At 34.3% G+C, this 13,118-nt stretch overlaps 1 protein-coding gene across 1 annotated transcript in view; it reads left to right on the forward strand.

Annotated features, from left to right (window-relative positions):
- LOC145681467 (GTP-binding protein Rhes) overlaps nucleotides 1–13,118 on the forward strand; it is a 471,540-nt gene that overhangs the window by 456,954 nt on the left and 1,468 nt on the right. The gene's annotated exons all lie outside the window — the stretch shown is intronic.

Genomic DNA, 13,118 nt, shown 5'->3' on the forward strand with positions numbered 1-13,118 from the left:
TTTAGAGGGAAAAACCCTTTCACCACTAACTTATCTGAATGAAAAAGTTTTTGTCCATCCTCTTCTCACCAAGTTGCACTGTTTCAATGTTTTGCTTCTATTTAAGACTTGTTCTAAGACTCTTTTTTGTTATAATTTACTTGTATAAAGTTATCAATAATTTTCTTGCTCACAAATTAAATAAATCGAAGCACTAAGTCATTCTTGAACTTCTACGTTTGGCGTCTTCTTGTAGAATGAATACACTGTTGCCAGTGCCTTCTCACAAAGGTGCTCGCAGTCACCAACACAATACAATAGATAACGTAATAGTTAAAAATAGCCATGAAACACTGTGGTTCAGAATGCAGAGGGAATAAATTTTATAAGCACATTTGTAGAAGCGAAAGAATTTTCTGCTTCGCAAAGACGCACACATACATATACATTTTGGTCTGTTTGCGAAGAGGAATTTCTCAGAGCTGCCTTTGTACGAGGTTCACTTAGAAAGTTAAAATTTTTAACTAATAATAATATTTTTTAATGTTATAGCCACTGTTCGCCTCAATTGCTGCCTGAAGATCTTCATTTTGTACATGTGCTGGACTTGTGGAACTTGGTGTCTTCGAGTGTTTCGTCACTGTCCTTAAACTTGTTAAACCACCGCTGCACTGTCCGCGTAGTTACGACACCCTCACCAAAGGCCTCGCCTATCTTCCACCCCGCTGCAGCGGCGTTTTACCCCAGTTTGAACTCGTACAGAATACACACCCTTCCATGTTCACTCTGTCGTTACTCAAGCTCACGGTGTAACTGAACTGCCACACCCAGATAGTGTGTTGGATATACCCACACCACAACTGACCTTCGCCTTATCTCCATTCACATAAATAATTCGCAATGACGTAATCTATAAAGCGTCTTTCTACCTACCGGGCGACCTCAGTTGCAGAAAGATTTATATTTGTTCTACTTTTCGGGATTTGCCTCGAGGTCAGGCCATTTTATCTCCGTCATTTTGGGAGAGACGGAACGTCCAGCTTATTGCTGCTTTGTATATCTATCTATATAAATTGTGATAAACCTATTACTAGATAAAAGATCAAAAAATCTCAAATTTTGACACTCATTCATTAAAATCTATGTGGTACTTTATGTAGGCGTGGAAAATTGAAATTTGATATAAGTTGAGGGTTTGTGATACAAGTAAAGTGAAAAATGCGAAAACTGGAAATTTTCCTTTCCAAGGGGGGTGGAGTTAGGAAGCAAGATCAAAATTAGTGACTGGACTCAAAAACTATAGGATACTTTATGTACGCGTAGAAACTTAACGTTATCACAAATACAGAGTTCGTGATACACGTAAAAACGAAAAAAAATCAATAATTGGAAATATCCTCTCCAAGCAGGGAAGTTAGGGAACAAGGTCAAAATTACCTAAACCCAAAACCCAAAACCTATAGGGTAATTCCTGTATACAGAGAAAATTGAATTTCGCACAAATTTAGGGTTTGTTAACATCACTGAACTCAAAAAAATATAGTATACTTTCTGTACACGTATGAAATTTGAAGTTAGGTACAAATATAAGGCTTGTGATACAAGTAAATGGAAAGATACGAAAATTGGAACTTCTCTGCTCCAAACGAGTAAATTAGCGCACAGGGAAAAAATTACGTCACTTGATTCAAAACTTATAGGATACATCCTGCAGACATGGAAACTTGAAATTTGGTACAAATGTAGGGTTTGTAGTACAAGTAAAGAGAAAAATAATCTGAAGTAAAGTGGAAAAGTCCCAAAACTTGTAGTTTCATCATAGAATTGGGAAAATAAGGGGCCAGGTCAAAATTACCCCTTTTAGGCCTGATTTTTTGTTTACTGTCCGATTTTATTTTTATTTTGTCTTATTATTCTTTTTAACTTAACAAATGAAATACAACCGTCAATTTGTTTACGGGTGTCAAATTTAGAGAATTATGGATGAAACATTTTGCGTGCACTAGGGTTGAAATACATAGGTAAAATACAAAATGGCATTAATCGAAAACATAATTGTGATCTACATAGTTTAGAAACTCAAAACACATCATTAAAACAGAAGGAAAATTTATTGCAAATAGTTTGTTTCGAGAATAAAACAGTCTATGAGGCCGAGTTTTGTCCATCGTGATAGCTCCTGCAAGTACTCTACAAGAAATGTGCGTTGCTTCCTGACAATAGATGAAAGCACCAGAGAAATAGCGGAAAATGATTTACACAAGTTCAAAGAATACTGACATGAAAACTCAGCCATTTTGAATCCTGCAGAGTACTTATATTAATCTTAAAATATAATGCACACAAATGTTACCACCAGGTCCGAAAGAGCTGTTGGTTACTTCCTGTACACATAGACACTTGAAATTTGATACAAATGTAGGGTTGGTGTTACAAATAAAGAGAAGAATCCGAAAACTTAAGATCCCTCCACATGCGAAAACTTAGAGGGCAAGGCCAAAAATATATCATTAGATTCAAAACTACAGGGCACTTCTTGTATACATAGAACCTTTATATTCGGCACAAAAGTAGAGTTTGTAATACGAGTGAAGGAAAAACTGGAAACTTTTCCCTCCAAGGGGAAAAATTAGGGAGCACGATCAAAATTGCATCACTGTACTCAAAATATTTAGTGTACTTCCTGTACACATAGAAACTTGAAATTTGTAACAAATGTAGGGTTTATAACACAATTTAAGAGGAAAATCCGAAAACTCGAAAATTCTCCCTTCAATGAGAAATATTAGGGGAAAATGCAAAAATTACGTCACTGTACTCGAAATCCCTATGTTCTTAATATAGATATAAATTTGAAATTTGGCACAAATGTAGGGTTTGAAATACAAGGAAACAGGAAAATCCGAAAACTCGAATCTCCTTCCAAGTGGAAATATTAGAGGCAAGGCAAAAATTGTGTCTGTGTATTCAAAACTTACAGTGTACTGCACACATATAAACTGGAAATTTGCCACAAATGTTAGGTTTGAAAATCTGAAATTTCTCCTTTCAAGCAGAGAACATTAGGGAGGAGAGTCAAATTTACGTTACTTGGTCCAAAACTTTTATAGTATTTCCTGCGGAATCTAATAAGGTACATTATGTAGACATGGACAGTTTAAATTTGGCATAAATGTAGGTTTTGTAATCTAGTGCAGCAAGGAATGGGGTTTGTAGTTTTAGAGAATTTCATTGTTTTCAGTTGGTTTCTTGATTAGAGTTTAGCGTCTCTCTTCAACACTCAACCTATACGAAACGTGGACTGGACTACAGTTTAAGATTAAATTTGAGCCATCAAATTGCGTTAAAAGTTTCAAGGCTTTCATATCGGGAATCACGGATTCGAAAACCCGTACACCAAAGACGAGCTCACTAGTCACTACATCAATGCAGAGGGCTACTTTTCTCCGTGTAAACGCAACATTTATTCACACACATCACTGCTTGAATAAATAATAGGCGTATCTTAGATTTCATTACTTTCATTATCTCAAATTATGCCTTTTGGTGATGTGATAAATTTGTTTTAACCATGAAATCTGCCTTCTCATTGACACGATACCTCAGGAATTAATCCTCTGTCGCCTATGATTCTTTCAGGGATGTGTAGATTTCGTAATAAAAAAATAGTTTTTTTTTTGCTTGTTTTTCATAAGTGAAAGGAGATAATGAAATGCAACTTACCACAATGATGATGTTATTTTACAACAAAAAATATGAACCTGAAGAATTTTCAGTGTTGCTATCCATAGAAATTACAGTGTTGCCAGAATAACATTTCCCCGAATATCTAAGTTAAGGCAGTTACTAGAGGAACGAACTCAACTGCACTTGATTACGAATCATGTTGTTTTGATATCCTGTGACCTACTTTTAAATAACAACATCATTTAATTTTAATAACTGTATGTTAAAACTATTTTCTTTATTACAAAGTAAATACAACTATTATTTAAAAAGTAGTTTACAGGATTTCAAGGCAACATGATACGTAATCAAATGCAGTTAAGTTAGTTCCTCTAGTAACTGCCTTAACTTAGATTGTTGGGGAAATGTTATTCTGGCAACACTGCAATTTCAATAGATGGCAACAACACTAAAAGTTCTTCAGGTTCATATTTGTTGTTGTAAAGTAACAATATCTATGATTGTAGTAAGTTGCATTTCATTATCTCCTTTCACTTATGAAAAACAAGCAAAAGAAAAATGGTAAATTTTGTGTTATTTTTTTTAGTATGTCAGATTCTTAACTAGAGATGCAAGGGCTCGGAAAAAAACCGGCTTTTTTGGAAAAAAACTCGGTTTTTTCTGCTTTGCTTTTTTGCTTCGTAAATTTTGGGCTTTTTTCAAAATACTGCTTTAAATTGATAAAACAGACTTTGTATCGCTTCTCTATAACACAAAAAATCATTTAATTAGTGGTTGATGCTGATAATAATATAAAACATCGAAAATAAACTATGAATTTCGAAAAAATATTTCAAACAATTTTTCTTCAACATATTTACATTATGAATTCCACAGGATTAACCAATGTATATAATAAGAATTTTTTAACCTCCTATATACAAAAGTAAGCAGAGTTGGCAAGAACCGTGGTTGTTTTTGAAAATGCCAAAAACCCGTTTTTTGGGGGATGTTTAAACCAGGCTTTTTTGATTTAAACTTAGACTTAGATTTTTTGCTTTATGTATTTATATTACATATTCACAGAAATAGCCTAAGTTTGTTTCGCCTTGATGTTATTATGCAACAGCGGGGTTATGCCGGAAGAACTCCCATAAGCTTAAAGAAGTGCGGTTAGTAAATTTCTTAAGTTGAGAATCTCCCGCCCTAGCCATTGGGAAAATCCCGTCATTACTTGAAATGTAAGACAATAACGGGAAAATCCTGTTATTGCTTTGCATGTAAAATTTAAAGGTCAACGTACCATAATCAGTACGCTAAAACTGAGGTATTAAATTACAAATTTAGTACCGGTACGTAGATATCATTGAAAGTCCAATCCAAGCTAATGTTGGAAGCTACGTAGGCAATCGATAAATTTTGCCAATTTCTATCAATATATTTAAGCAATATTGGCTTCTTTATAAAACAACACGCATTTAGACATGTAGAAATATACAATTTGGTTTGTTTCGTATATTTAGGCTTAACATCCTTACGAAATACCGAGGTTATCAAGGAGAAGACTTTCGCTTAAACTGACATCCGAACCGCTACTTGGGTTACGCATGAAAGAAGGATTGTGGTTCGACCGAGAATTGAACATGGGACACCTTGATTAAAAGGTGAAAGGGAAATAAAACTATTGCAGGTGGTTTGATATCTGGAAACGCTACCATGAAGTTCACACGATTTGCCTTTTTCATTCTTTTTATTTTTGTGGTTTAAACCAGTTATTAAAAAAAAAAAGTTGGTGTAAATCAGCCAACCCTAAAAGTAAACACTTCTTTTTAAAGAATACACAAATAACTAGCAAAATAGTATGTAGTATTTTTACTTCAAAATATTCCATACCCTCTTTTTGAAACAAAATAAAATTAAAATAAAACATAAGAGAAATACTTAGATTTATATGATACACTTAAAGGCTGCACATCTAGAGCTTTTGGTTCTGTATATTCTTGAAATTCTACAGTTAAGTTTTATAGAACCACCATCACAGTTTACCCAATCCTCAAGTTTTCTGAATTTTTAACAAGAGGGATTCAACATATCATTACGGACCCCCCCCCCAAAAAAAAAGACTACGGAATATATTTAAGTTAAGCTAAATACAACTGCACAACAAACATGACTGAGTGATTAGCTTTTGCACTTCTATCGGGAAGTCCGGGATTCAACCAGCATTCGACCATTCTGACAAAGCTTTTCTTCATTCCATCTGTGAATGTAGAAATAGTGCGTGTACTGTGAGTTGGTCGACTTCCTTTCTTATTGTTTTTAAATCGTTATTATTACTAATTACCAGCAGTGACGGTTTTGCGAAGGTTAGGGGGCGGTCTTTCGGACTGAAGCCCGTTCCCCAAAGTTACGGAATGTCTGCAACGAACGAAATATCTATTATTTATGCCTTTACTCATAAACTTTAAGCTCCCGTCAAATAAAAATTACGAATGTTTAAAAAAACTAAACATTAGTAAGAAACCCTTCCCAAAATACTTTTCTAAATCCGCCACTGATTCTCAGTATAAAATGATTTTTAAAGTTGTATCCGGAAGATTATTGCTAAACATATAAACGAAACGAAATATTAGTTATGCCTGTACTCATAAACTTCAAGCACTTCCCAAATAAAATTAGGACTTTTTAGGAAACGAAACAATCAGAAAAAACCCTCCTAAAGTACTTTTCTAAATCCGCTACTGATTATTTGTATAAATTGGTATTCAAGGTTGTGTCCGGAAAATTATTGCTAAATCACTTCACAGCTACAGTATAATAGAAATGTGGAAGTACGGTTTGACGGATATATTGAAAAACGTACGCTTTGACGGATAAATAGAAAAACGGGCAAGTTTAACTTTTGCGCTAGAAGCTAGAGTACTAAAAGCTCTTAGAAATGAAACACGGATGACAAACTAGAGAAGAAAAAAGATGTCGATAACTCAAAAGTTAAAATAAAGTTAAATAGCCTCTAAAATTACCCTCAAATACTACATTCTTCATGTTAGCTTTAATTCGTAAAACTTGTGCTCCATCCATCTTGATAGTGAATTTCAGAGCGAAATATCACATTCAGGTCATGGAATTCTTATCTAACTATAGAATATACTATAAGAAAGCTATTTAGATAGAAAAATCATGAAGTTGAAAAAATCGAAAATTTCCAAAATTCTCGTTTTTTTCCCAAAAAAGCCGGCTTTTTATGTGAAAAAAACCATCGATTCAAAAAAGCCGGCTTTTTTGCATCTCTATTCTTAACGGAAAACAGCAATTTTTGAGGTATGTTTATTGGTTCATCTAATGTCAATATATTACCATAGAAACAGACTTCCAGACTTCCTCTCTTTCTCTCTCTCTCTCTCTCTCTCTCTCTTTGTTTGTTTGTTTCTTTTATTTTGTTTTTGCTTAGGTGACATTGGTATATGTTAAGAGAATAATATTTGACCACACACGCTTAACGAATTAAGGTTTATATTGGACTCTATTAAAAGATCTTATAGTTCTGAATATGCCTTCTGCTTTATTATTAATTTTCTTTTTCGTTTTCGATTTCTTTTATACTTCTGCTAGCAGTTCTTCCTTAAATTAAATTCCTTTTGGAGCTTGGTTATGGAGTTGAATTTACCGTAGTTCCTCTGAAATGTCACCGCAGTTCTTCGGTTCATATCACAAAGAAAGAAAAGAAAAAAATATGGATCGATGAGATTAGGCGCCCAATCTCATTTGGACAATCTGGGGACGATTAAACGGACGTCATTCATTCATATTCAACCACCTCGAAGCTGAAAGTTTAGAGAAAGAGAGAGAGAGAGAAATTTCGAAAGAAAGGGGAGATGTGACATAGAGACGTGTTTGTGTTTGACGATAGACATGCTTAGAGAGCTGAACTATAATGGAAACTTGTTGGTAATGTCTTAGAACTCATTTTTTAATAAACAGTAAGTACGTTACGAATTTTTATTCGTTTATGTTTCTTCTCAAATGATGGATTATTTAATATTAGTAGTGCATACACGGTAGAAGACGAATTTCTAGATTTTTTTTTTTTTTAATATGTAACTAGCTATGAATTGACAGAAAGCCCAAATAGAAATTCTGACGTGCCAAAAATAGATAGAAACGAAGATTTTTATTGTAGTTGTTTGTAGCGATTCCGAGAAAAGGGAGAACAGGCAAGTACCATAATTTTTTAAACCTAACTTTCACACATTTTTAACACGATACAATCAGGAACATGTAGAATTTATAGTATTAGGTGAATACTTAAAATACACATCTTGGACACACATCTTTCCCCAAAACAATAATTAATTGATACAACTTGTATTTTAATATAGGCTTCTTATTAATGTCTGTGTCGTTGTACTTACACTTTGAGATGCAACAGAATGAAATGAATCTATATATTAATAGCGGTGTCTGTAAACAAGCTAGGAACAGTATTAGGAGAGTAAATATATGAAAATGAATAAAATTTAATAAATCTTGAACCAGACGACCGATCTCGATCAAACTTTCAATATAGATAAGGTTCGAACCTGGCATGTTTAAATAATTTTACTTTGACGGCGCAATGTAGGGGAGGGAAAGGGGGGGACATACATGTAAAAAAAAAATAAAAGTGACTGTCTTTGTGATTTCATCACGCTTAAACCACCGAACCGATCTTAATCAAATTATCAACATAGATGAGGTTCGAACCTGGGGTGGTTTCTATCATATCCCTTTGACGTCAGGAGGAAGGGAGAAGAGAGATATATAAAAAATAAATAAAACTTAATAACTCTTGAATCACGTGACCGATCTCGATCAAATTTTCAACACATATGACATTTGGGCTTGGGATAATTTTTATCATGTCGTGCCCCGCAACAGGGGGAAGGAAGAGGGATATATAAAAATCACCGAAAATGACCAATACCAAAGAGCACTTTAATAATAGTAAAAACAGAACATATGACTACTTTTCCTTAATTTAACCCAGCGAAATTGGGGTGCGTCTTAGATTCGAGGACGTCTTAAATTCGAGTAATTATCGAGAAATTCTTAATTAAAGATATTATTAACGTGCTATTAAAACCATTTTGCTAGCCATAAATATTTTTAATTTTGTATCATATTCAATCATTCAGACAACAATAGTATCCTGTGCTTGCGCAGGACATACGGGTTTCCTAGTGTTTGTGATAAAGGGTTGAGTGGGAATCACCGTGGGAATCTATATATAGATAGAAAATTAACATTTTATAAAGGGTATAACCTAGTGAAGCATAGTTGCGGAGACAATTTTCTTTCCACTATACCATGGGAAGCAAAGTTTGAAAAATATCTGAATTGCTTCATGTAGTATATACCTCTCTCTCTCAATATATATATATATATATATATATATATATATATATATATATATATATATAGACCCCATATATATATTTGTCGCTCAGTGACTGATCGCTTACTTCTGGTGCGTAGGGTCCCTGGTTCGATCCACGTCCAAGTAAGTTTGTGGTATTCAACATTATTTTCGTGGATTTTCTCGGGTACTTCCGTTTCCTCCCACATTATCATTCCAAAGATTATTTCATCATTATTCACTCTCTCTTGTATATATATATATATATATATATATATATATATATATATATATATATATATATATATATATATATATATATATATATCTGTATATGTATATATATATATATAGATATATATATATATATAGAGAGAGAGAGAGAGAGAGAGAGATACGTAGATAAGAAAATATACTTTTCGTTGTTTAGTTACCAACTGAACGGTATTTATGTCAGTCTCAATTATGTTTCAACTTTTAATATACAACTTATCGTATCATTTAAAGCAGGGAAAACACTGTTTAGCTGAATTTTTAAAGAAACTTAAAATAAACTTTCTGCTGCCCACAATATATTTATTTCTTCAATATATGTTATTATGATATTGAATATGTGTGAAAACCATGTAACTGTAAATTTCATTTGTTCTTCATGCAATAGATGCTTCCTTAGAATGTGTAAATATTGGCTATGAAACCTGATTTGAGCAAAAAGCGGAATGCTTCCTTTCTTGAAATGAACCGAATTTCCGTTAAATTATTCTTCATTTGTTGTGAGGGTTATGATCAGTTGCCGGTAATTTTATTTTTCACAGCTGGCAACCCAAGTTTATTTTCATGCTATATAAACGGGATGAGTATGTATGTTTAGTAGATATGTATCTGTATAATCTTAGACAAATCTTGTTAAAACATGTGTCAACAATGATAACACATGTATTTTTAAGCTTTGCCAAATACCGTATATAGAAACATTAAGGCTCTGAAACAGCATTAACTTATACTTGAATCATAAAATACGTACTTGAAGTTAAGAAGGATATCTCTTATCAACAAACTCAAAATAAGTATTGTAACAATGGAAACTACCATATGAGCATTTTCATTATCATTTCCTTCGTAAATTATCTAAGAAAACATTCCAACATACTTATATCAAGATAGCACAAAGTACATTCTGAAAGTTTATAATTCATTGAAGATAACTGAAATTTTCCCATTAAATCAGCCTGCAGCGTATTACTATTTCAATGACAAGATTTGCTTTAAAAGCTTTTATTATTTGTAGGAATCTACAAACGATATATAAAAATAATATTATGTAACGCAAAATACCGTAATCTTGTAGTTTAGACGTTAATACATATTTTGAAAACACAATGTCATGGTTTTAAAAGTTGTGGTACGAAGTTAAAATTTACAAAGATGCAAAATAGACAATTTATGTGTACCGTTACAAATTCTCATTTGGACCCTTAGGGAAATTCAAGTTTTCTTATACGTGATAAACATTTTTCAAACTGAAAAAAATAACGTAACGTAACGCATCTCATTCTCATACATGTGTCGGAACATGTGAAATCCTAGACTAGTGCTTTTCCGTTTTTCCACGGTACCAAGGTCATGCCGTCAGGCCCCTTACCATCAGAGCGGTAACAACCATTTTTTTATTATTATTATTGAAGGAACTCCCGCTGATACGAGAGCTCTACAAATGATATTGTTCACATTATGGTGTCGAGATTGTATTCCCGCGCCTCTTTTACATTAAATACCATGTAATCCTTTATTATCAACATATGCGTTGCAAGTAGGACAGTAATGAGGCTCACAAATATTAGCAACTAAGCGCAGAGCTGTAGCATTACGAAAGCTCTCATTAGAAAGATGTAGGCCGAGTGTGTGAGAAAGTAGGGTTCGAAGCCATGCTTCGTTTTTGGAGGAGGAGACAGCTAACAGCTTGGCTTTGTCATCTGAGTTATTAGTTGATGATAGGAGTGAAGATAAACGAAGCTTGACTATAGGTTCATCCCAAACAGACTGGACGTGTCTTTTGTCGTTAGGTAGGGGGTCCATTCCAACCAGACTAGTCCATTATCGATGCATTCTTGTACATCTCGAATCGAGTCTAAATCCAATTAGTTCTCGTGAGCCATAGAATGATGCGAGGAAATAAGGTATGGCGATATCTATGGCTCGACGAATCCCAAGGCCTCCATTCTCAACTAGTAAGGAAGCTTGTAACCATGAACTGTCTTTCAAAGAACAGTTTAAATGGATTCCAGTCCTGTTCTAAGAGTGTGGTCGAATTTGTCAAGTAATTTATCATCCTGAAAGGAAGGGGAGCAACGGAGGAAATATACTAATCTTGGAAGTGAGAGTGAAGCTCGTAGTAAATATTAAGCGGAGTGTGCAGAAATTTTTGATAATTGAGAAAAGAATAATTCTAATTTTGATACCTTGTCCAATAAAATTTTGCTCCTTGATTCGGCAGAGATGGAAGCGCCTAAAAGTTCCGCATTGGTACGTGATAAGAGTTTGATACCAGGTGCTACTTCGTTATATCTTTCATAAAGATCATGGACTTCATCATGTCTGGCTCTCAGAAAATTCACTTCATATTTGGCAGAGTTAAGAAACAATCTAATATATGAGGCTTCTACAAGAATTTTATTGAAAGCGCGTAGTATTACGTCGATATTTCCAGCTATGGTACCGTCATCTAAGTACCAGATATTTAAACCTGTGTTAATATCCTTAATAATGTGATAGATGGTTAGGGCGAACAGTGCTGGTCCAAATGGGTGGCCTTCCTGTACTCCACGTTGTAAGCGAATTATGTTATCACTTATAAAAAGATTGCTTGGTTCGGAGTAGCATTGGTAGATGTATGGATAGTAAATTGGAAAGTTAATTTTAACAGATTGTAACATTGAGTCGCGGTTGAGTTCATTAAAGGCATTGCGGAAGTCAGAAGCACGTACAGCTGATTCTGCTCCAAATGGTATACAGAACCCTAGTTGATGTGGTGATAGTATATTAATTAATGAATCTCGTATCCGGAAGCAGATAATTTTTGCTGATAAGCGTCTCCAAACATTGCCAACAGCTATAGGGCGAATTCCACCGCTTTTCTTCTTCAGTGCTATAAGTGAAGCTTTAAAAAATGGTCGGCACTTTTCCAGATATAATTAAGTGGATAAATTCACAAATGGATGTGATTAAGAGTTCCTTTGAATCAAAGTCTTGATTTATAAGTAGATCTTTTAAGATTGAGGAACGGAAATTATCCATTCCGCCTGCCGAACCAAAGGGGAAGGATTTTATGGCCTTTAATAATTCGATAAAAGAAACTTCAGTTATTGTAGTCGAGTCCTCAGGTGATTCGGGATTGATGAATGAGTGAGCGTGGGCTAGATGTTTTTCACTGAGAGCATGTAGTACTGACGTATCTGGTGTAGCCACAGTGTCATCGGATATCAGTAGTTTGATAGCACCACGTATATCACCATCTGCTAATTTTTGTTCAATGCTCTTGGTATTGATTGAACCGGATTTTTGCGGTTTGCGAGGTTCGTTGGATACTCGATGCTGCTTCGTTAATACTTCACGATGATGTTCCCTCCAGTTTCTGAATCTTAGCTTCATCCAAGTGGTGAGATTAACGTAACGTTTAAGCATAAGAATTTACCTCAATCAATTTGTTTTCTTTCAGCTAAATCTAATGTGTCGTCTGACACACAGGTGTGATCAAAAAATGCGGTGAATAATTTTGTTAGAAACAAGGAAATAAGCTTATATGGAATTTAAGTTATTCTTCTTCAAAGTCCTAGCAAAGCACTTATCCCAGCGTTGAAACCATGATTGGAAGCGCTTCTTTGGAAGGGTGTTTAGCTGCTCGGTCTTGGCGCTCTCGATGGTGTCAAAATGTTTTCCTTTAAGCACGGTTTTAATTTTTGGAAGAGCCAGAAGTCGCATGGTGCTATATTTGGAGAACACAGCAAATGCGGACAGACAGGTACATTTTTTCGGCTAAAAACTCGCAGATTGAAAGGAAAGTTTGGCACGGAGTGTTTTC

The sequence above is a fragment of the Thermobia domestica genome, chromosome 3 (assembly GCF_964235325.1).
Source record: "Thermobia domestica chromosome 3, izTheDome1.hap1.1, whole genome shotgun sequence".
Lineage (NCBI taxonomy): Eukaryota > Metazoa > Arthropoda > Insecta > Zygentoma > Lepismatidae > Thermobia > Thermobia domestica.